Consider the following 22,508-nt stretch of genomic DNA (forward strand, 5'->3'; position numbering starts at 1 on the left):
ATTATTAATTATTTGTTTATTGTTGGACCAAGTAAATAAATGATTAATTGAGTTTTAAGCAATTGGGCCTTGCACACATGGACAATTCGAATTTGGGTATTTGGCACTAGGGTTTGCGCAAATCTCCTTGGCCGTGTGCCATCAAGTTCGAAATTTCAATATTGGTATTTACCAATATTTTCTCTTTAGTTATTCTCTATTTAAATAAAAGAATAATATCCCATAGATATTGATCTGATGGATGAGAGAAAAAGTAGGATTCACTTGTTGAGATCCAATGGCCCAGATTTAATCCACTAGTGTGAACACAATAAAAGGAAATAAAATATTCTGGAAGATTCCATGAATATCTCCTTTTCACTACTATAAATAGGGGTTCATGAGAAGGCAAAAATAAGCAATTAATTTGTGGAAAATTTCGTGGCTCTCCCTCTTGGGTGTGCGAAATTTTCAGCCTCTCCCTCCCCTCGGAAATTCGTTTCCATTCTTAGTAAAATAAGAGAGAGATCTCGAAACACCTAGTTTCGTGATCTAGTGAGATAAAGACTGTGCCCACTCATCTTTCTTATTCGTCTCGGAGATTACGTTTCGGAAGACTAAGGTGTCATCACATCGAGTCCTTGAAGGAGGAATTCCTTATTTGATCGTGTGAAAGCTTGTACGTTCAAGACGAAGACGGATTGTGAAAGCTTTCAGTTCGTGAACCAAAAACCGTAAGTATTCGTTTTACTCTTATAATCGGTTGCTTGATAGATATGCTCTCGTGAATTAAATTAATTAAACATAACTAGATCTTGTTAATTATAACCATAATTTAATTAGTTTATGATCAGCGTAATTAATTATTTTTCCGCATTAATATGGTTATATGGTGGAATCATCTTAAACGAGTCGCATCGGAGCGATTGTTCGTGTCCGATGCGAGCTCGATACACCGACAAGTGGTATCAGAGCGATTGTTCGTGTCTGATACCCACTTGGTCCACCAACAATCACTACATTATATATACGTAGTCATATAGCAAATAAATTAATTTAACAACAAAAACTACATAGTAATTACGTAGTGTTTCAGTTTAAACTACATGTAAATATCGTAGTGATATAGTTTCTCTACGGTTTTGGATAGTATAAGAAAACTACAGCAAAAAACCGAATTCTTCTGCAAAGTTGAAATCTCCGGTGCGACTGACGCCGGAAAAAACCAGTAGAGAAATTATATAGATTACATTCAAAGACTATAGTTAAAGGGCCTTTATGTGGTAGTGACAAATTCAACTTAAAATAAAAATAAAAATTCCCAAAGAACAAAATTAGCACACACAGATTTATAGTAGTTCACTTTCAATGCGAAAGCTACGTACGTCCACTTTACAGTTGCAGATTGTCACTAAAAAACCATAATCGGGAGAAAAAGTGGTTATAACTCTCTTGCGCTCTACAAAGAACATCGATGCATAGAGTATTCATAGGAAAAATATCAGGGCTAATACACAGGCCTGGAATTCCCAAAATACCATCAACTAATAACCCTTACAATATAATTTTCGTCCAGGGAGCTTTGCTCCCGACGACCCTCGGGAAGGGGGGTTTACTACCCTTGGAGCGCAATTGATAATAGTTATTGTTGATGTTGGGCTTTGTCCTCCATTTACATGCAATTGTTTTGGTTGAAATTGAAAGCAATTTGGCCCAAATCCATGAAATTAATTCATTAAGGACGTTGCATACGCACAACCCGAGGTCCCGAAGAATGATCAGATTGGTAGAGTTGACAATGGCGAAGGCCAGCTCGATCTGTATCCCCATGCACATCTTTGCGAAGGTTAGCTTGCTCACCAAACTTCTCAATCGTTTCATCCACCTAGAAAATTGACCTTTGGTTACTGTTACTCATATGATTTGCACAGTCCGAGAAGGTACTCTGACGGTCTGAGAACATATGATATCCATCACTGAGTTTGAGTCAAATAAGCCCGAGAACTCTTGATGGTTAAGGAACGACCCGTTCATAAGTCAAGAACGAACCCTATCAAGTAGAACTTCGAAGAGAAGAGAAAATGGTAGATCAGAGACTAGTCGAAACAAACCAAACACGTGTAAAATCAAAAGCAAAATGCTCACCTCGATGGTTTAGACCGAACACACGAGGAATAACCACCCAATACTCACGTAGAACTGGCACCCAACCTAATACTGCCTCTGAACTCAACACGTCCTTAGACTCAAAACATCAATAAATAGAGGAGAAGAACATCGAACGAGGGAGAATTGATTTTTTCACACACAAAGCATAAGCCGCTTGATCTATCGTTCATCACCCTCATTTACTTACTCTCTTTCACTAGATTAGTCCGTACTTAGAGAAAGTCTTGCCTAGTTACTTGGAGTTCTCGGGACTGCGTTCTCGATACCAAGTTGCACTTAGTGAGATAATTGTTGTACTAATTTTACTGGTCAACAGTTTGGCGCTAGAAGGAAGGCATAGCGTTGAACAATAATGGCTAGCTCATCAATTCCAACCGAAAACAACACCACCAATGGTTTCAATCCTCAGATAAAGCACCACAACCGTACCTTGGCACTCACGCCAGAGGAACTCGCTGAGTATTTTCCTCGTCCTTGTCTAGCATAATAGTTCAAAGAGATGGAAGAGTAGTGACTCTTAGCTCTGGAAGCCAGCAACAGGGAATTGGAAGAAAAGATCCGGTCAAAGAATGTCAAGCTGGGAAGTGCATTAGTGATCATAGATGAAGAACCCTCACACCGACCCGAAAAATAGCCCGTAGAGCAGGAGTCACGCACTAGGACAAAATACGTTATCCGGTGCGACGAATGTCGCACCTAAAAGTTTATTAGGTGCGACATTAGGTACGACAGCGTCGCACCGGATAACCCGTCGCAGAAGGTATTGGGTGCGACATGTCGCACCTAATAAGTCCCCCTTTAGGTGCGACACTTTCAGGTGCGACTTATCGCATCTAATGCCCAAGTTATTTTCCTGCCAAATTTTATAAAATTGGCGGGTAAATACATATCGGGTGCGACACTGTCGCACCGAATATGTTCGCGCCATGGTATTCAGTGGTATTTTCGCTCTATATGTTTTCCTCTCTTATGGCTACGAGATTCCTTCGAGTTTGAAATCGTTATCATACTGAAGTTGCACAAGCTCGTTCATATCAAGAACCACCTCTAGTTCAGCTAAGAGTTTCTTAAGCCAAACAGCCTCTTTGGCTGCCTCGGATGCTGCAATATATTCAGCTTACATCGTAGAGTCCGCGATACTAGATTGCTTAACGCTTCTCTAGAGAATCGCCCCTCCATTGAGAATGAACACTGACCCAGATGTTGACTTCAACATATACCACCAAGTCATTACTTGTGTACACAAGCATCACGTCCCTAGTTCTCTTAAGATATTTGAGGATATGCTTAATAGCTATCCAATGATCAAGACCAGGATTAGACTGGTATCTACTAACAACTCCCACTGCATAGCATATGTCGGGTCTTATACACAACATGGTATATATCAGACTCCCAACCGCTGATGCATATGGAACTCGACTCATATCCTCCACTTCTTGAGGTGTCTTAGGACACTGCTCTTTAGACAGGGCTAACCCTAAGCGCATCGGTAACAATGCGCCATGAACATTTTTCATCAAGGAGCAGGAAAGTACCTTATCAATATAAGTATCTTGAGACAGAGCTAGTAGTTTGTTCTTTCTATCACGAATGATTTGGATTCCAAGAACAAAAACTATATTTCCCAAATCTTTTATTTGTATTTGATTTTGCCAGCCATGCTTTTATGTCAGACATGATCTCAATAGCACTCCCTATAAGAAGGATATCGTCTGCATAAAGTGCTAAGAAAACCATTACCTTTCCCTTTGAGTACTTGTAAAAACAAGGCTCAGAAAGGTTTTGTTCGAAACCATAGGTCTTGATAACCTCATCAAACCTTTGGTTCTAGGATCTAGACGATTGTTTAGGTCCATAAATGGACTTCAATAACTTGCAAACCTTGCGCTCTTGACCCTTTTGTATGAATCTGTCTAGTTGAGCCATATAGATTTCTTCTTCCAGATAGACATTCAAGAATGTTGTCTTTACGTCCATTTGCCAGATCTCATAATCATAATGAGCGGCAATGGCTAGAAGAACTTTGATGGATTTAAACATGACCACATGAGAGAAGGTTTCGTCGTAGTCGATTCCTTCTCTTTGGGTTAAACCCTTAGCCGCAAGTCTAGCCTTATAGGTTTTGACTTGTCCATCAGCTCCTTTCTTTCTCTTATAGATCCATTTGCACCCAATCGGTCTAATTTGTTCCGGTGCATGTACAAGAGTCCAGACCGAGTTTGAGTGCATAGACTCTATCTCTTGATTCATGGCTTCTAGCCATTTATCTTTGTCCAGGTCGACCATTGCATCATTGAATGATGCGGGGTCATCGTCGCTCGCATCCAATGCAACGATGTTTGCATCAAAGCCAAGATATCGGTCAGGCTCTCTAGAGACCCTCCCACTACGACGAGACAATGTAGCACTTGGACCAACATTTGTGTTTTCTTCTTCATCTCCCACTCTCACATCAGTTGTCTAGGTTGAGATGGTTCCCCTTCGACGTTAGTCTTTGGGGTTGGTCTAATTGTTTCCTCGAGTACAATCGTACTACGAGGTTTATGTTATTTAACATAATCATCTTCAAGAAAAGTAGAATGAGTAGAAACGAAAGTTTTCTTATCCATAGGATCATAGAATATACCTCCTCTAGTCCCTTCTGGATATCCAACAAAGAAAAATAAGTTTTTTTTGTTCCAGTTTACTCGCCTTCTTTTTTCAAGACGTGAGAGAGACAACCCCATATTCGGAAGTGACGCAAGCTAGGATTAGCTCCGTTCCATAATTCCAAAGGGGTTTTGGATATTGATTTAGAAGGAACATGGTTCAAGACGAATACAGCAGTTTGCAAAGCATAACCCCTGAAAGATGTTGAGAGGGAAGAATAACTAATCACGGATCTTACCATGTCTAATAGAGTTCGGTTTCTCCTTTCAACAATTCCATTTTGTTGTGGGTTACCAAGAGCCAATAATTGCGACACAATCCCATGTTCAAGCAAATAATCGGTGAACTCAGTATCCAAGAACTCGACTCCCCGATCAGATCGAAAGGTCTTAATAGTTTTACCTAATTGGTTTTCAACACAAGCATGAAATTCTTTGAACTTGCCAAAAGTTTCAAATTTTTGGTGCATTAGGTAAATGAAACCATATCTAGAATAATCGTCAGTGAAAGTGACGAAGTATTCATAACCACCTCTCGCAGCTTCACTCATTCGTCCATAGAAGTCAGAGTGAACTAGTTGCAGAGGTTCGGTGGCTCTTAGTCCTTTGCCAGAGAAAGATCTCTTGGTCATCTTTCCTTCAATACAAGATTCACAAACAGGTAGAGTTCCCACTTTAAGGTGTTTCAACAGCCCTAGTCTCTCTAGCCTGTTTATATTAATGTGACCAAGTCTTAAGTTCCATAAATATGTTTCATCATCATTGGATACCTTTAATCTTTTATTAGATGTAGGTTTAGCTACTTAAACATCTCAACATTAAAAGCAAATTTATTTTCAGGGGATATCACATATAAACCATTGTATAAATGAGCATCACATATAATTCTTTCATCATAAGAAATACTAAAAACATTTTCATTCATTGATAAAGAATATTTATGTTTTAGTAACTCAGAAACTGAAATAAGGTTTCTACAAAAACAAGGAATAAAATAAACTGAATTAAGTATCAAATATTTATTTCCAAATTTGAGTCGAACTATTCCTAAAGCTTTAGCAGTGACGGACTCTCTGTTCCCCACTCTAAGCTCTAGTTAATCTCCATTCAGTTCCTCCCACGAGTCAAACACCTGTAAAGATGTACAAACATGATTAGTTGTCCCCGAATCAATTATCCAGAGTGAGAATGAATCTCCAGCATAAAATGCCTCTAATACATATATGTTTGTGAATGGGAAAATACTTCCACAAGACTCAGCGTACAAGTCTACTACGTCATCATCATCAGAGATGTAGATGACCGAAGGCTCTCCCACTGCGAGAACATTCTCCAATGGTAAGTCTTCTGGTGAAGTTGATGGAGCGGTGATGCCACACTCGGGTGCACCTGATGGTAAGCATACTCTATCATACCATCATGCCAAGCAATAAGTTTGCTTTGAAAATTCGACATTTTATAATTCGGGCCGTAGCCACGAAAGTAAGTGACAAAGTCAGCGTATTCCTTGGGCGAGCGAATTCATAATGATTTCGACCTGAGTTGCCTCATCAATCTTTCTGCCTTTATAGGTGGGTGCATTCATCTAATCAGCCATGTCTCTCATATAGAGAACGATGTTGGAATCGATCTAGGGTTTGAGAAAAAGTTTAACGCTTCGTTAAGCAGCGGAATTTTAAAAATTTTCTTTTTAAGTAAAACTAGTTTTTACTAACCTAGACAAGAGCATGTACATGTAAATAAAAACTAATATGAGCTATTAAAGTTACTAACCTTTCTTGAAGCTTGAACCTTGTAGAAGCTTTTGGAAAGTTGCAACGCTCGTCTCCCCTCGCAGCACGTCTCTCTTTCTTTCCTCGGCACCTCGAGCAACCACGAAAGTTTCTATCACTAAATCACTCGAAAAGAAGGAATCAGTGAGTGGGCACTTTTAAACACTACGACTTGAGAACGAGTCTCGAAGTTGCAGAGCTAAAGACTAGGTCGAGTGAGGACCTAGGTGCCAAGACAAGAGAAAACCGAAAATAAACTAGAGAGAGAGAGAAGAGGACTTCGGCCAAGTTCTAGAGAGAGAGTCTCTCAAATCTCTTAAACTTGGATGAATGAATTGTGAGGAAATGAGGCTCCTATTTATAGGAGAGGCTTTACCTTCAATAAGGTAGTTTCCTCTTCTATAGAATATCACATATTCATGAGAAAATATTGCCTTATTTCCTCATGAGTCACTCGGCCAAGGCAGCCTTCTAGAAGGCTTGGATTTGTTTCCTTTTTTGTTCCTTGCCTCGCCTTTGACTCACTTGGCCGAAATTCCTTGTGCATCTACATGCAAATTTGTTTCCTCTTTTTCTTTTGGCAAGTATCTAAATACATTTATGCACAAAATAAACTCTCTTTCCTTGGGTATTATGGGCGCCTATTCTCATCTAGAAGGAGCTTCTAGAAGCTTCTTCATTTGTTCATGACAACATGAGAAAAGCCCATTAAGAATTTTCAATAAAATTCTTATGAAACGAAATTAATTCACAAGGCCCAATGATCAAGTCATGGCCGAGTGAAACATGTCATAAAATGACCTTGTCAAAAAATTTATTGAAATTCATTTCATCCTTTGTCTCAAAAGACAAAAATACCCTTTTGACTATTTTCGTTCTTGTTTTGGCTTAGCTTCCAGTTTAACTATTCCTATCGATGTGATTCGTGACAGTGACCTCATGGACCCAAATGAACAAAGCTTTAGCTAAACACTTGGACTCAAAAGTTCACAAACCTTTTCCAAGTTTAGCTTAATGCCAACTGACTCCACTAAAGAGCTGACACTGAAAATCTCTCGGTTCAAATGAATTTGTTTTCTACTCAAGAATTCGACCTAATTATGATGAGCGGATCCACTGAATATTATCTATGTTTACCCTTCATGAATGTCATCAGCTAGTCGGGATTTACTAAAATACCATTTTACCATTCTAGCTGTTATTTCCTCAACTCCTTTGTCGCTTGTGAATAAGTTAGAAACAATGTATTGACGAGGAGCTAACAAGTCACATTGTTTCATCCAAAAGAGTCAGGACTCAATTTGGACACTGGCCAGTTCATTTATTCACACTCCAAGGAACAAAGCATGAGGTGACATACATTGCATTTCAGCAATCTTGTACATGAATTCCATATCTATGAGAACTTCACAAAGTTACTCATGACAGACTCACAACTTAGTACTTCACCAATAGGCCTTGTTCGGAATCACATAGTGAGTCCGAACTTTGACTTTCTCAAATGAGAATACTAAGGTGTGAAATGGCATGTCTCATTTCAGGATTAAGGTAAGCATGATGCAATTCATACATAGTGACTTCGAGACATAAGAGGTTAAATGGTTTGTTCTTATCTTGTCTCTAGAAGTGCACTGGTCAATTCAGTACCTTCGGAAGATACCTAGAAGAACTATAGAGTTCCTAACTCTCAATGCCTCATAACCAGACATCATAGATTCTTCTAACAATCATACTGAGGTCAATAGTCCTTTGACCCTAAGATTGCGAATATATCGTTTTAAGCAAACTACGAAGAGTTTGTTCATGCAAATCTACATTTGTCTCTTCGTAAGTTGTTAAGTTTGTTTATGGACTAAAAGACTATGGTTTTATCATAAAGCTTCAGACAAGGAAGATTGAATGAACGTTTCAACTTTATTAATGAATGAATAAGCAATTACAAGCAAGAGTCTTCGTAAGACTATATGACATCAAATGTACATAAATAGATACTACTACTCTTCTTGCGGGCACCATTGACAACAAACTCCCACTTGACTCAAAGAAGATGTGAGTAGTCCTACATGCCTAATCCATCTCGAAGTTGGTCGAAGACCATGTTCGCTAGGGCCTTGGTGAATAGATCTGCCAGAGATCTACTTCACCTCCACGTCTCCGCGTTGCGCGATCTCTCGAATCAAATGGTATTTCCTCTCAATATGCTTAGAGTGCTTATGGCTTCTAGGTTCCTTTGAGTTAGCGACAGCCCCACTATTATCACAATAAAGGGTCATGGGCTCGTCGACGTTTGGAACAACTTCCAAATACTTAAGGAATTTTCTAAGCCATACAGCCTCTTTGGATGCTTCACAAGCAGCCACATATTCTGCTTCCATTGTGGAGTCAGCAATGCAAGATTGCTTCATACTTCTCCACACAACAGCTCCACCATTAAGGATGAACACAGATCCCGAAGTGGATTTCCTGGAATCCTTATCCGCTTGAAAATCGGAGTCGGTATATCCCGTCATAGTCAGGTCAGTACCTGAGTATGTAAGCATCAAGTTCCTAGTTCTTCGAAGATACTTAAGAACATGCTTAACAGCAATCCAGTGCTCGGGTCCAGGGTTTGATTGGAAACGACTAACTACGCCAACGGCGAAACATATATCAGGTCGGGTGCAAAGCATAGCATACATGAGGCTTCCTACGGCAGAGGCGTAAGGAATTTTCCTCATGTCTTCAATCTCTTGTGCAGTCTTGGGAGACTGGTCCTTAGAGAGTGAAACTCCATGCCTAAAGGGTGTTTGACCCCTCTTGCAGTCTTGCATCGAGGAGCGATCCATCACCTTATCAATATAAGTTGCTTGAGAGAGCGACAGGGTCCGGTTTTTCCTATCTCGAAAGATTTGGATTCCCAGAATGTATGCAGCTTCTCCTAGATCCTTCATATCGAATTGCTTTGCCAGCCAGACCTTAACCTCAGATAACTTACCCACGTCATTACCAATGAGTAGTATATCATCGACATATAGTACCAGAAACACAACTTTTCCTTCGTGTATTAACTTGTAAACACAAGGCTCATCTATTGACTATTCAAAGCCGAAGCTCTTTACAGTTTCATCGAATCTAATATTCCATGACCTAGATGCTTGCTTTAGTCCATAAATGGATTTAAGCAACTCACAAACCTTGGTCTCTTGACCTTTATCCACGAAACCGTCTGGTTGAGCCATGTAAATGCGCTCGTCAAGATTGCCATTCAGAAAGGCTGTCTTGATATCCATTTGCCAGATCTCATAGTCGAGAGCTGCAGCTATGGATAGGAGTATGCGGATGGATTTAAGCATCGCGACTGGCGAGAAGGTTTCTTCATAGTCAATCCCTTCTTGTTGGGTATAACCCTTCGCCACAAGTCGTGCTTTGAACGTCTCAACGTTCCCATCAGGACCCCTTTTCTTCTTGTATATCCACTTACACCCTACGGGTTTAATCCCTTCAGGAAGGTCTACAAGTTTCCAGACTTTGTTGACATACATCGAGTGCATCTCAACTTTCATGGCGTCAAGCCAAAGGTTTGATTCAGAACAAGCCATTGCTTGGCTATAGGAAACAGGATCATCCATGTCGGAGACGGCTACGAGAGAGTCTCCATAAGACATGTACCTGTCAGGCTTTTGAGTAGCCCTCCCACTACGTCTAAGTACTACTTGACGAGATTCTGATGAGTTAGGTTGTGTTTCAGTTGGGGTAAGAACAGTTCTTACAGATGAGGTAGAAGCTTCCTCACCCAACTTTTCTTCAAGCACAATTTTGCTTCTAGGTTTCGCATCCTTCATAAAGTCCTCCTCAAGGAAACGAGCATTCGTGCTAATGAAAGTCTTGTCGTCCTCGGGACTATAGAAAGTAAAACCTTTGGTTTCCTTCGGATATCCTACAAACAGGCACAATTCTGACCTACTAGCCAACTTGCTAGTCTTTTGCCTCAGCACGTGTGCAGGGCAACCCCAAATTTGGATGCGGCCAAGATTCACTTTACGGCCAGTCCATCGTTCATAAGGAGTACCAGGAACCGTCTTGGACGGAACTTGGTTCAGAATGTAGGCGGCTGTTTCGAGGGCATATCCCCAAAAGGAAGGCGGGAGTGATGAGTAACTCATCATTGATCTAACCATCTCCATAAGAGTTCGGTTTCTTCTCTCTGACACTCCGTTTTGTTAAGGTGTGCCAGGTGCGGTAAGCTGAGAAGCGATACCTTCTTCTTTAAGAAAGTCATCGAACTCTCCAGACATATACTCACCACCTCGATCAGATCGAAGGGTTTTGATCACTTTGCCAGTTTGCTTTTCCACTAAAGCCCTAAAGACCTTAAATACGTTAAAGGTCTCGGATTTGTGTTTGAGCAAATAGACAAACCCATATCGTGAGTAATCATCAGTGAAGGTAACGAAGTATTCGTATTCTCCACGTGCCTGTTGGCTGAGCGGACCACATACATCAGAATGTATTAGTTCCAACAACTCAGTGGCTCTTCGACCCTTATCGGAGAAAGGTCGCTTAGTCATTTTTCCTTCTATACAGGATTCACAAGTAGGTAGTGAACCTATTGCAGAGGCTTGGAGTGGACCATCCCTCACAAGTCTCTTAATCCTATCTAGACTGATATGACCAAGTCTTAAGTGCCAGAGGTATGTTGATTTTGTTAGATCGGAGGATTCAGAAAGTTTGATCCTCTTTGGCTCCCTAATTAGATCGTTATCTATTTCGGTGTCTAAAAGAGAAGGTTTAGTGGGATAGATGTAGAAAAGAGCATTCTTCATACATGCATCAGTGACAAAAGAATTATCAGGAAACGAAATACGAATTCCATTCTTAATGAACTTTAAACAATAATCTTGCTCAAGAAGACGAGCAACGGATATTAAGTTCTTCCCAAAGGTAGGAACAAAATAAACATTATTCAAGTTTAAAGTGCGGTCTTCAAAAGACAGCGTCACGGATCCCACAGCCTTTGCAGACACCAGGCTCCTATCACCCCATTGGGAACAGAAATCGCCTTCCTCTAAGCTTTTGGTTTTCTTAAAACCATTCAAGGAACAACAAATATGGTTAGTAGCAGCGGAGTCAAGAATCCACGTTGATACATTATCAGCTACTAAGCATGCTTCAGTAACTAGTACAATGCTATGTTCCTTTGCTTTGAGATAGGCAAGACAGTTCTTTTTATCTGCCTTGTAAGGTCTGTTCTTAGTTCCAGAGGCGGAGGCTTTTTGCTCAGTAGCATGTGCCTCTCCTTGATTCCTCTTTCTCTTAGTGAGACCTACAGCAGTGTGAAGTTCCTCCATAAGCTTGGTAACAGTGTACTCTAGCTTGTTAATGGAGTAGTTCATCATGGAGGTATCAAGAGATGCGGGGAGAGTTTCTAAGATCACATCTATGACATTCTTCCCATCGATCTTAGATCCTAGAATTTCCATTTTACTCAGATGACTAATGATCAATATCATAAAGTCTCCAACAGGAGTCCTAGCCTTCATGCGACAGTTCATAAACTGTCGGACTGCTTGTTGCCTTGTTTGACGCCTTTGCCCTCCAAACATCTCAAGGAGATTGTAGAGCATGTCAGCGGCAGTCTCGATGTCACGATGTTGCTCTTTCAGCATATTGTTCATAGATGCCAAGATATAGCACCTCACAATCTCATCGGATCGAAGCCAGGCCGCTAAGGCGTCATTGTCCTCTTGAGTTGAATCATCATTCGTCAGAGGAGGACACGGGGTGGTGAGTACCCATTTGTGCTTGTTAACGGTAGGTATTATGTCGAGGTTACGTTTCGAATCTACGTAGTTTTCGTTTTCGAGTTTGTTCGAGGAAAGGATGAACGAGAGAAGGTTGAGAGACATGTTGCCTATTTAAGTTGAAACAAGTTTATGATTAGTCTTTGGTTTAGGATTTAAGTTTCATTAAGACTTTTGTAAAACCCAAAGGTGTTATAAACCAAACGATAATTTACTCCCTCAAGAGAAGGCCGCAAAAAATCTCCATTTATAAGTAAATGACACATCATTAATGCTAAGCCAAGATGTCAATACATCTATTTTGACTAGCCACCTTGTAAATTGGTTTGATCACTCACATCCTTTCGCAGAGCCTTAAGGAAGGATACTAGGGATTGAGCCTAAGTGTGCAACCAACCACTTAGTCCAAAAGATCAGCTTTGAAAAACAATCCCCCAAGGGGAGGCCTTGCCATCATTGCATCACTCTCGGACGTAGCTCATTGAGCAATGATCGATACAATAACGCCTTGGAGTACTCACATTTAAGTGAGGGTCGCAAGAGCGGCTCTTAGTCCCACGTTATTGCATCTTTCACTAGTGTTGGGGATCGCGGGTTACAAACAACGAATATAACCCTCCCACTTAGTTTTTGGAGTTGGTTCATCGACTCTTATAAGTTCGGAAACAAATTTCCTAGTTAGAGAGCGACAGAGCGGACAACTAGAAGAGAATCCTAGATCGACATGTTCAGAGCAGTATTAGTGCATAAAGGCACAAGGGACATACTCGATCTTTTCCTATTTTCTATTTCGGGAAAGTGCGTGAGGGAAGTGTGAACTTCAACTCACTCGAACACTTGAAAGTTTGAGATTACACATCTTTTTATTTTTCGGCTTGTCTACAAGGAGACCTCCCACTCAAAATTTCAAGAGCATATAGATTTTGAACATATGTGATATAGATATAGTTTTGAAAACATTTTGAAAACTTATTTGATTTGGATGACACAATATTTTCAAGTTTGAAAGTGAAAACGGTTTTTCAAAATTCAAACTAGTTTTGTAAAAATTCAATTTCAATTAATCTTTCAAAAATCAAAACTTTTAATCTTTACACATCATGTTTATAATCATATGAAAAACATTTTTGCTCAAGAAAATTTTCTCATTAGAGTTCTATAACTCATGGTAGTGGGGTTTGAAAATCCGGATTTCTAAAAAAACTGGAGTTTCAGACAGCCGCGCACCTCGGAGTAAAACCAACATATCTGGCGGCTCCGATGTCCTTTTCAGCCGAAACCGGTGGCATTGGACAGAGGACACACAGAGCTTTAATTTGATTCAAGAATCATTAAATTTCGATTTCTGAGAAGAGAGTTATGCCGCTTTTAATGCGGGTTTACATTCCAGCTCGAAGAAAAAGAAATAAATTAAAGCTTCGTCCTTTTAGGTGCGGAAAAGAATCGAGTGTAACGGAACGTTTTAAGATATTGTTTAAAGCTTTTATTTGTGTTTTATTAGCAGGGTAATAACATAGAATAAAAGAAATAACAACATGCATAAAACGATTCAAGTAAATAAACGAAACTAGCAAGGAAAAAAAAAAACTAGTCACAAAATTTACTCGAAAATTCTCAAACCTTTAAAACACGTTTTTCAATATAAAAAATTAAAAACTTTTAGAACTGATTCTAATGTGTTTTAACATCATCCCAAACTCATAGAAAATCAACATGGTTTTTAATTTAAAGGCATGAGCAATAAATTAAAAAAAAATCTAAGATTACAATTCTAACTTGTCACAAAATTAGTAAACTTTCGAAAACGATTTTCAAGCTCATAATTTAAAAACATGCACATGCATTCCTTTGACCATAGCTCTGATACCATTTGTTGGAATCGATCTAGGGTTTGAGAAAAAGTTTAACGCTTCGTTAAGCAGCGGAATTTTAAAAATTTTCTTTTTAAGTAAAACTAGTTTTTATTAACCTAGACAAGAGCATGTACATGTAAATAAAAACTAATATGAGCTATTAAAGTTACTAACCTTTCTTGAAGCTTGAACCTTGTAGAAGCTTTTGGAAAGTTGCAACGCTCGTCTCCCCTCGCAGCACGTCTCTCTTTCTTTCCTCGGCACCTCGAGCAACCACGAAAGTTTCTATCACTAAATCACTCGAAAAGAAGGAATCAGTGAGTGGGCACTTTTAAACACTACGACTTGAGAACGAGTCTCGAAGTTGCAGAGCTAAAGACTAGGTCGAGTGAGGACCTAGGTGCCAAGACAAGAGAAAACCGAAAATAAACTAGAGAGAGAGAGAAGAGGACTTCGGCCAAGTTCTAGAGAGAGAGTCTCTCAAATATCTTAAACTTGGATGAATGAATTGTGAGGAAATGAGGCTCCTATTTATAGGAGAGGCTTTACCTTCAATAAGGTAGTTTCCTCTTCTATAGAATATCACATATTCATGAGAAAATATTGCCTTATTTCCTCATGAGTCACTCGGCCAAGGCAGCCTTCTAGAAGGCTTGGATTTGTTTCCTTTTTTGTTCCTTGCTTTGCCTTTGACTCACTTGGCCGAAATTCCTTGTGCATCTACATGCAAATTTGTTTCCTCTTTTTCTTTTGGCAAGTATCTAAATACATTTATGCACAAAATAAACTCTCTTTCCTTCGGTATTATGGGCGCCTATTCTCATCTAGAAGGAGCTTCTAGAAGCTTCTTCATTTGTTCATGACAACATGAGAAAAGCCCATTAAGAATTTTCAATAAAATTCTTATGAAACGAAATTAATTCACAAGGCCCAATGATCAAGTCATGGCCGAGTGAAACATGTCATAAAATGACCTTGTCAAAAAATTTATTGACATTCATTTCATCCTTTGTCTCGAAAGACAAAAATACCCTTTTGACTATTTTCGTTCTTGTTTTGGCTTAGCTTCCAGTTTAACTATTCCTATCGATGTGATTCGTGACAGTGACCTCATGGACCCAAATGAACAAAGCTTTAGCTAAACACTTGGACTCAAAAGTTCACAAACCTTTTCCAAGTTTAGCTTAATGCCAACTGACTCCACTAAAGAGCTGACACTGAAAATCTCTCGGTTCAAATGAATTTGTTTTCTACTCAAGAATTCGACCTAATTATGATGAGCGGATCCACTGAATATTATCTATGTTTACCCTTCATGAATGTCATCAGCTAGTCGGGATTTACTAAAATACCATTTTACCATTCTAGCTGTTATTTCCTCAACTCCTTTGTCGCTTGTGAATAAGTTAGAAACAATGTATTGACGAGGAGCTAACAAGTCACATTGTTTCATCCAAAAGAGTCAGGACTCAATTTGGACACTGGCCAGTTCATTTATTCACACTCCAAGGAACAAAGCATGAGGTGACATACATTGCATTTCAGCAATCTTGTACATGAATTCCATATCTATGAGAACTTCACAAAGTTACTCATGACAGACTCACAACTTAGTACTTCACCAATAGGCCTTGTTCGGAATCACATAGTGAGTCCGAACTTTGACTTTCTCAAATGAGAATACTAAGGTGTGAAATGGCATGTCTCATTTCAGGATTAAGGTAAGCATGATGCAATTCATACATAGTGACTTCGAGACATAAGAGGTTAAATGGTTTGTTCTTATCTTGTCTCTAGAAGTGCACTGGTCAATTCAGTACCTTCGGAAGATACCTAGAAGAACTATAGAGTTCCTAACTCTCAATGCCTCATAACCAGACATCATAGATTCTTCTAACAATCATACTGAGGTCAATAGTCCTTTGACCCTAAGATTGCGAATATATCGTTTTAAGCAAACTACGAAGAGTTTGTTCATGCAAATCTACATTTGTCTCTTCGTAAGTTGTTAAGTTTGTTTATGGACTAAAAGACTATGGTTTTATCATAAAGCTTCAGACAAGGAAGATTGAATGAACGTTTCAACTTTATTAATGAATGAATAAGCAATTACAAGCAAGAGTCTTCGTAAGACTATATGACATCAAATGTACATAAATAGATACTACTACTCTTCTTGTGGGCACCATTGACAACAAACGACACATTCTCCCAACTTCCTTTTGTTATCCATTATAAATTTCAAGATATCATAATTCGAAGCCATGCTGAAATTAATAAAATACAAGTATATGAATAATTATTCGAAAAGAAAAACATTCATCAATATAGTTTAGGAAATAAAAACATGATGCAATAAGCACGGGGAAGATGCTAATCGCTACAAAGACCCAGTTTTTACGTTCCATGGTAATTCACCAATAGCCACAGTCTGTTTCACTAAGGTGATGTAACGGAGTGCACCTAGCGAAAATGAGGACCATCTTAGATTAGTAAAACAATCGTGGTTCATGTGCATTCATAACTATGCTGACTAACTACCAGTTTTATATGAATCGTTGGCCATATGAGAACCTCCAGTCATTTCATACTTGAGTCGACTCACATTTCAGCAGACATAGCTTAGTCCGTGCGTGCTAGGGAAGCCTAGGTCACGCACGAGATCCACTTATCGACCTATTGCCAGAAACAAAACCTTGGTATTGGAATGCGCTTACACCTTCCGAGGGAATGGACCACCATGTCTAAAAGACTGTCGGGCACAAGTCGAGCAAGACCACCATCACGATGTTGTGTTAATGTTGGAGGCCTTACATACTCAATATACTTATAGTATTTTAATTTTCCGAGAATTAACATTAATCTAGGTGATCCACTTGAGTTAACTAAATCATATTAAAAACTCGAGTGTTACTAAGCTACCCCTAAAAACATAAGTTTCGATATAGCTTAATTATTAGGAATTTCGTGACATCTAGTCTTGATTATCCTAATAGTATTCCTTCACGGAAAAGCTTCCAGTTATGAGGGAAGACTTCGTCTTTTATTAACCCCCAACTTAGCCTCTTATCGTCTTGGTGACAAAGTTTTCCGATCTGTTCAACTCATTTATTAAAACTATCCTAATCCAATTAGACAATTTAAAATAAATGAAAGCCCATGATAACTATAAACCCACGATACAATATCCAAGTTATAACATTAAAAAATGGCAAAGTAATTAAATAGACAAGCATAATAAGCAAGCATGGTTTGATTCGGTTTGATTGTGTCCTATTTGATTCTTAATAAATAAAACGAGATGAACCCAATCACATTGGCCCATGGATAGAATATGGGCCCATATATATGTCCCATTGAAAAATAAATCAATATCAAATTTTTTATTTATCATGTTTTTAAATTAAATGATTAATTAGGCCGAGCCCATTTAATTAATTAATTAGGTCCAGCCCATTTGGCATCCGGGCCTAAGCCCAGACTATCCTCGAGCCCACCCGCCACGATGGGACTCGACCTAAGAGGTCGGGCTGTGTTCCATGAGGGCAACTCAACCCTAGAGGCGCGGCAGCAGAGGGAGAGGCGGACAGAAGGTCCGCCTCTTTTGGTCATCAGACTCGCCACCATGGAGGGGTGGTTCTTCGGCCGTGGAGGCTATCCTTCGGTCCTTCACTTCTTTTCGTTGTGGGTCCGTCTCTCGTCGATCGTTTTGATCAAGAACGTCGCTCGTCGGATTACAAAAAAAATAATAATAAATTTTACAAAAAACCTATACCCTTTGAATTTCGGGTTTAACATAAAATCTAGAAAAGTGAGAATCAAATATTCTACGATCAACCCCGAATCACAATTGACATAATAATATATTGAATTGCATGAAAAGCATAATCTAAATATTTTTTCATTCAAACCATTTAAATTAATCACATGAACGAATCAATTCATAACGTAAATCAACTAGCTCTGATACCACTTGTTGGTGATTATAGCATCTTGATAACCATATTAGTTGCGGAATTAAATAATTACACTAACAATAACTAATTAATGTTATGGTTATCTAACAAGATCTAGATTTACTTATTAATTATTCATGAAAGCGATATCAAGCAACCAATAAGAGCAAGGTTTAAAGATTCAGAGAGACTCACATGAATGGGATCAGCTACAGAATCTTCAAGCTTTCCCTCCTCCGTCTTCAGTCTTATAAAGACTATCTTCAAGCGTTAGCTCCTCGAAGATCTAGACTCGACAATGATTACACCGTAGTCTTCCGAAACGTAATCTCCGAGGCGGATCAGAAAGATGAGTGAGTACAATCTTTATCTCACTATGATCTAGAACGAGGTGTTTAGATCGCACCGTGTTTATGAGATTGGAATCATAGAGTTCCAAGAGGGGAGAGAGAGAGGGATAGACTCTCTTGGTTGAATTTTATGAATGCAAAAAATTATTTGTTGCCTTCTCATGAACCCATATTGATAGTAGTGGAAATGATATATTCTTGGTAGTTACCAAAATATATTATTTCATTTCATTGTGTTCACACTAGTGAATCAAAACTTAGCCCCACGATCTCATCTCATGAGTCCTACTTTCTCTCTTAACCATCAGATCAATATCTATGAGATTTTATTTTCTACTTAAATAGATAATATTTATTAATGAGAGAATAAAGAAAATATCTTATTTCTTTTTAAATGTTATTCTCTATTAATATTCACGAGAGAGAATAAAGGACAATATCTTATTTTATTTTAAATATTTTTCTCTCTCCTTAATTTAAATAACTAAAGAGAAAAAAATTGATAAGTACCAATTATGCTATGGACGAATTTTGACACACAGCCAAGAGGGTTTGGCGCAAATCCTTGTGCCCAAATCCCAAAAATTCGTCCACCTCAGTTTGTGCAAGGCCCAATTGCTTAAAACCTAACTAATTATTTATTTACTTGGTCCAACGATAAACAAATAAGTAATTGATCAATTAATTACTCGATCAAACAATAAATAATTAATACTAGCATAAATACAAATACCCATATTTTTGAATTGATGGTTTCAATCACAATTACAGTTGTGAGATTATAATAATGAAATATTATTATTCGAAAGTTCTTATCCGCCTTTATCATAGCAGAATCGGGGATTATGGACCTAGTATTAGAAGCTTAACAAATCCGATGAAAAGATGAAAAAGTCCTTGGTATTAGAATTATATTTACTCATCGTGATGAGTGTCCACTGATATAGTCAGTTCGTGATCAAGATCCTTCAGCTTCAACCCGTGTCGAGAAAGTCAATTATTTCGTTATACTTTTCTTGACACTTATAAGCCCTAAGCATTGTTGCTTCCCCAGCGAAAGATTCTTCCGTACGTACAAACGTCGGAAGTGCGCACAATCTATCGATTCTGAAATCAACCCTTAGGTGAGAGAAAATTTATCTTCTTTGGGGAAGTCTGGATTCCATATATGTGAATCACTTCCCACTAGAACGATGTTCCTGAATTCCCAAGACATAAGCTGTGATTAGCATGATAATTGCCTTTTAGCGAATGAGTCAAAGACTGCGGTTACACGATCTAGTGTCCATGATCACTTCAGGATATAGATCAAGTCTCACTGTGACCATCATTAGCGATCTCGGTTAGTGTGTCGTAATTGTCCTTAAACGACACATCTATGACCAAGACCTGTCCCTGTCGTACACTTACCACAATTGTAGAATGCTCCCACTAAGTGATCAACCTTCACTTGTGTTCCACATATATAATTTCATATTCAGCTACTCAGGCTTAAATCAATCATCGATCTATTTTAGTTCACCGTCCAAACTCAGATTCCGTGCATGTGACTCAGTTCGATACGGAGACTATGGGTTGATGAATGCTTCATAAATCTTTATAAATAAGAAATATCACTTTCGATTCGAATAAATTATAAATGACAAAACTTTATTTTATTAATAGTTCAACGAGAATTTACAAAAGCGTCTTCTCGTAAGCAAGAATTCCTAACAGAAAGTTCCGAAACTAGCATGTCATAGGCTGTATATAAATCCCGAGAAAAAAAAACTATTAAACAAAAGAAAAGAGATATGAATACATAAAGATACACTGCTTTAAAAGAAGACGTAGACAAATTAATCTCAAATAGGTCAACCACGGAAATCAATTATCTGAACTGGGTAGAAAATCTCGTCTTAGTTAAGAAACTTAATGGGAAATGGCGAACTTCTGTAGATTTCAACGATCTTATAACAAGGCATGCCCTATAGGTAGTTTTCCCATGCCGAGAACAGATCAACTGGTCGACGCCACGACTGGACATGAACTCCTAAGTTTCATGGACGTCTACTCTGGTTACAACCAGATCCTAATTTATGGTCCCGACTAGGATCATGCTGCGTTCATAACAGACCAAGGATACCATTCGGACTAAAGAATGCTGGAGCTACATACCAAAGATTAGTAAATCGGATGTTCGCAAACTTACTCGGGGTCACGATGGAAGCATACATCGATAATCTACTAGTCAAAAGTCGAAAAACAAGCGAACGTGCCGAGGATCTAATGAGATCCTTTGAAATCCTACTAAAATTTCACATGAAACTTAACCACTTAAAAGGCACTTTCGGTGTCTGTACATGTAAATTTTTAGGTTTCATCCTCCACGAGCTAGGAATCGAAGTAAACCCCGAGAAGATAACAAATCCTCTGGATATGAGGCCACCTTGGAACATCAAAGAAGTCCAGAAACTGGTAGGATGCATCGCGGCAATGAGTCGCTTTATCGCAGCACTTTTCGGCGCCTTGAGGGGCTCAAAAGAATTCGAGTGGACCGAGCAATGCAACAGGGATTTTGAGTATCTGAAGGAGCATCTTGCTTGGCCCCCAACCTTGAGAAATGTACAAGTGGGTGAACTACTGGAAATCTATTTGGACATCTCGAAGCATGCCGTTAGCTCGACACTAATAAAAAAAATATCATAATTTTTGGCACCCTTAAAAAAGTTATTGCAATTCAAATAATTGGCTACGAAAAATTATATTAAATTTTGTGTAGGGCTAAAAAGGCGTGTGTTAAGTAATAAGTTACCTCTTGCTATAGATGTGTCAGATTCGGGTACATGTACCCTTGTGTTGAATTGGGGATGATATTGTTTCCTAGCAGTATAGCATCGATTACGAATAAGTAGTCTTATTGTAGTTTTCGATTATTTTCATAGTTTAATTATTGTATAACTAAGCTAGCTTGTGCATGGAAAAGTTTAGTATCAACCCATCAAAGATTTAAGAAGGCTCTTTAAGATAATATGTCCTTCTGGTTCAAGGATATTGTCATCAACGTGACTTTTTTGTTCCGTTTAATCAATGGTAGTGTCATAGTCTTAGAGTTCTTGCTGGAACACATTAGCAATTTACGCTATGAAATAGTAGCAAGCAGCTCTATTGGACTTTTGTAACATATTGACTTAGTACTCTTTTTAGGAAGACGCGAGTGGTGAGAACAATTTTATGTCTATCCATAGTCAGTAAGATTCATCAGTAATATGTCAAGATTATGTTTGTACCATCCGGATTTCTTATTCTAGAATAAGTTTGAATCAAGGATTGAAATTCTGAGGATTTCGGACCAGAATTCTTATTTTTAGAGTCCCGGCACCGGTAGGTATAAAACTAAAATTTTCTTTGGATTCCGAGGAAACTGATAAAGGAATTTTTCCACTTTCCGTCGATCCGGCGTTATTAAGGGATTCATTCCACTTTCTGGCAGTCTTTAGACAAATTATCACTGCATTCCGACGAAAACTTCGCTATAAGTGGTCAAATATCGGCAATTATTAAAATCTGATGATATTTAGTGTTTTTCATGGATTTTATTGTTAGTTTGGATAATTTAGATCAAATTCTTAGTTTCTAACTTCATTATTGTGTTTAATATGAGTTTGTATCATTTTTCTTTTCAATTTTTTGGTTAGATCGAAAAATAAGGTTTATATTTGAATGTGTTTTTGGATTTTTTTTTCGTTAAATTAGTTGTAGAATATGAATATTTATATATAAGTAGTTGATTTTTAACATGAATATTATCATTATTTTGATTTTTTACTTTGTATTGAACTACTTCATTAGGTTTGTGTTGGATTTTTGTTAAACTATTATTGTATACTTTTTCTATTTTTATCTTATGTTATGAATGAATTTTTAATAAATATTTGTTCACGTCAGCCCTCTAGGTAAATACAGTATTTGATGGTATTCCACGACGGTAACAGTAACAATGATACAGTTTCCCTTTC

The sequence above is a fragment of the Urtica dioica genome, chromosome 2 (assembly GCF_054948205.1).
Source record: "Urtica dioica subsp. dioica isolate 48M chromosome 2, U.dioica_male_clone48M_v1_H2, whole genome shotgun sequence".
NCBI classification, from domain to species: domain Eukaryota; kingdom Viridiplantae; phylum Streptophyta; class Magnoliopsida; order Rosales; family Urticaceae; genus Urtica; species Urtica dioica.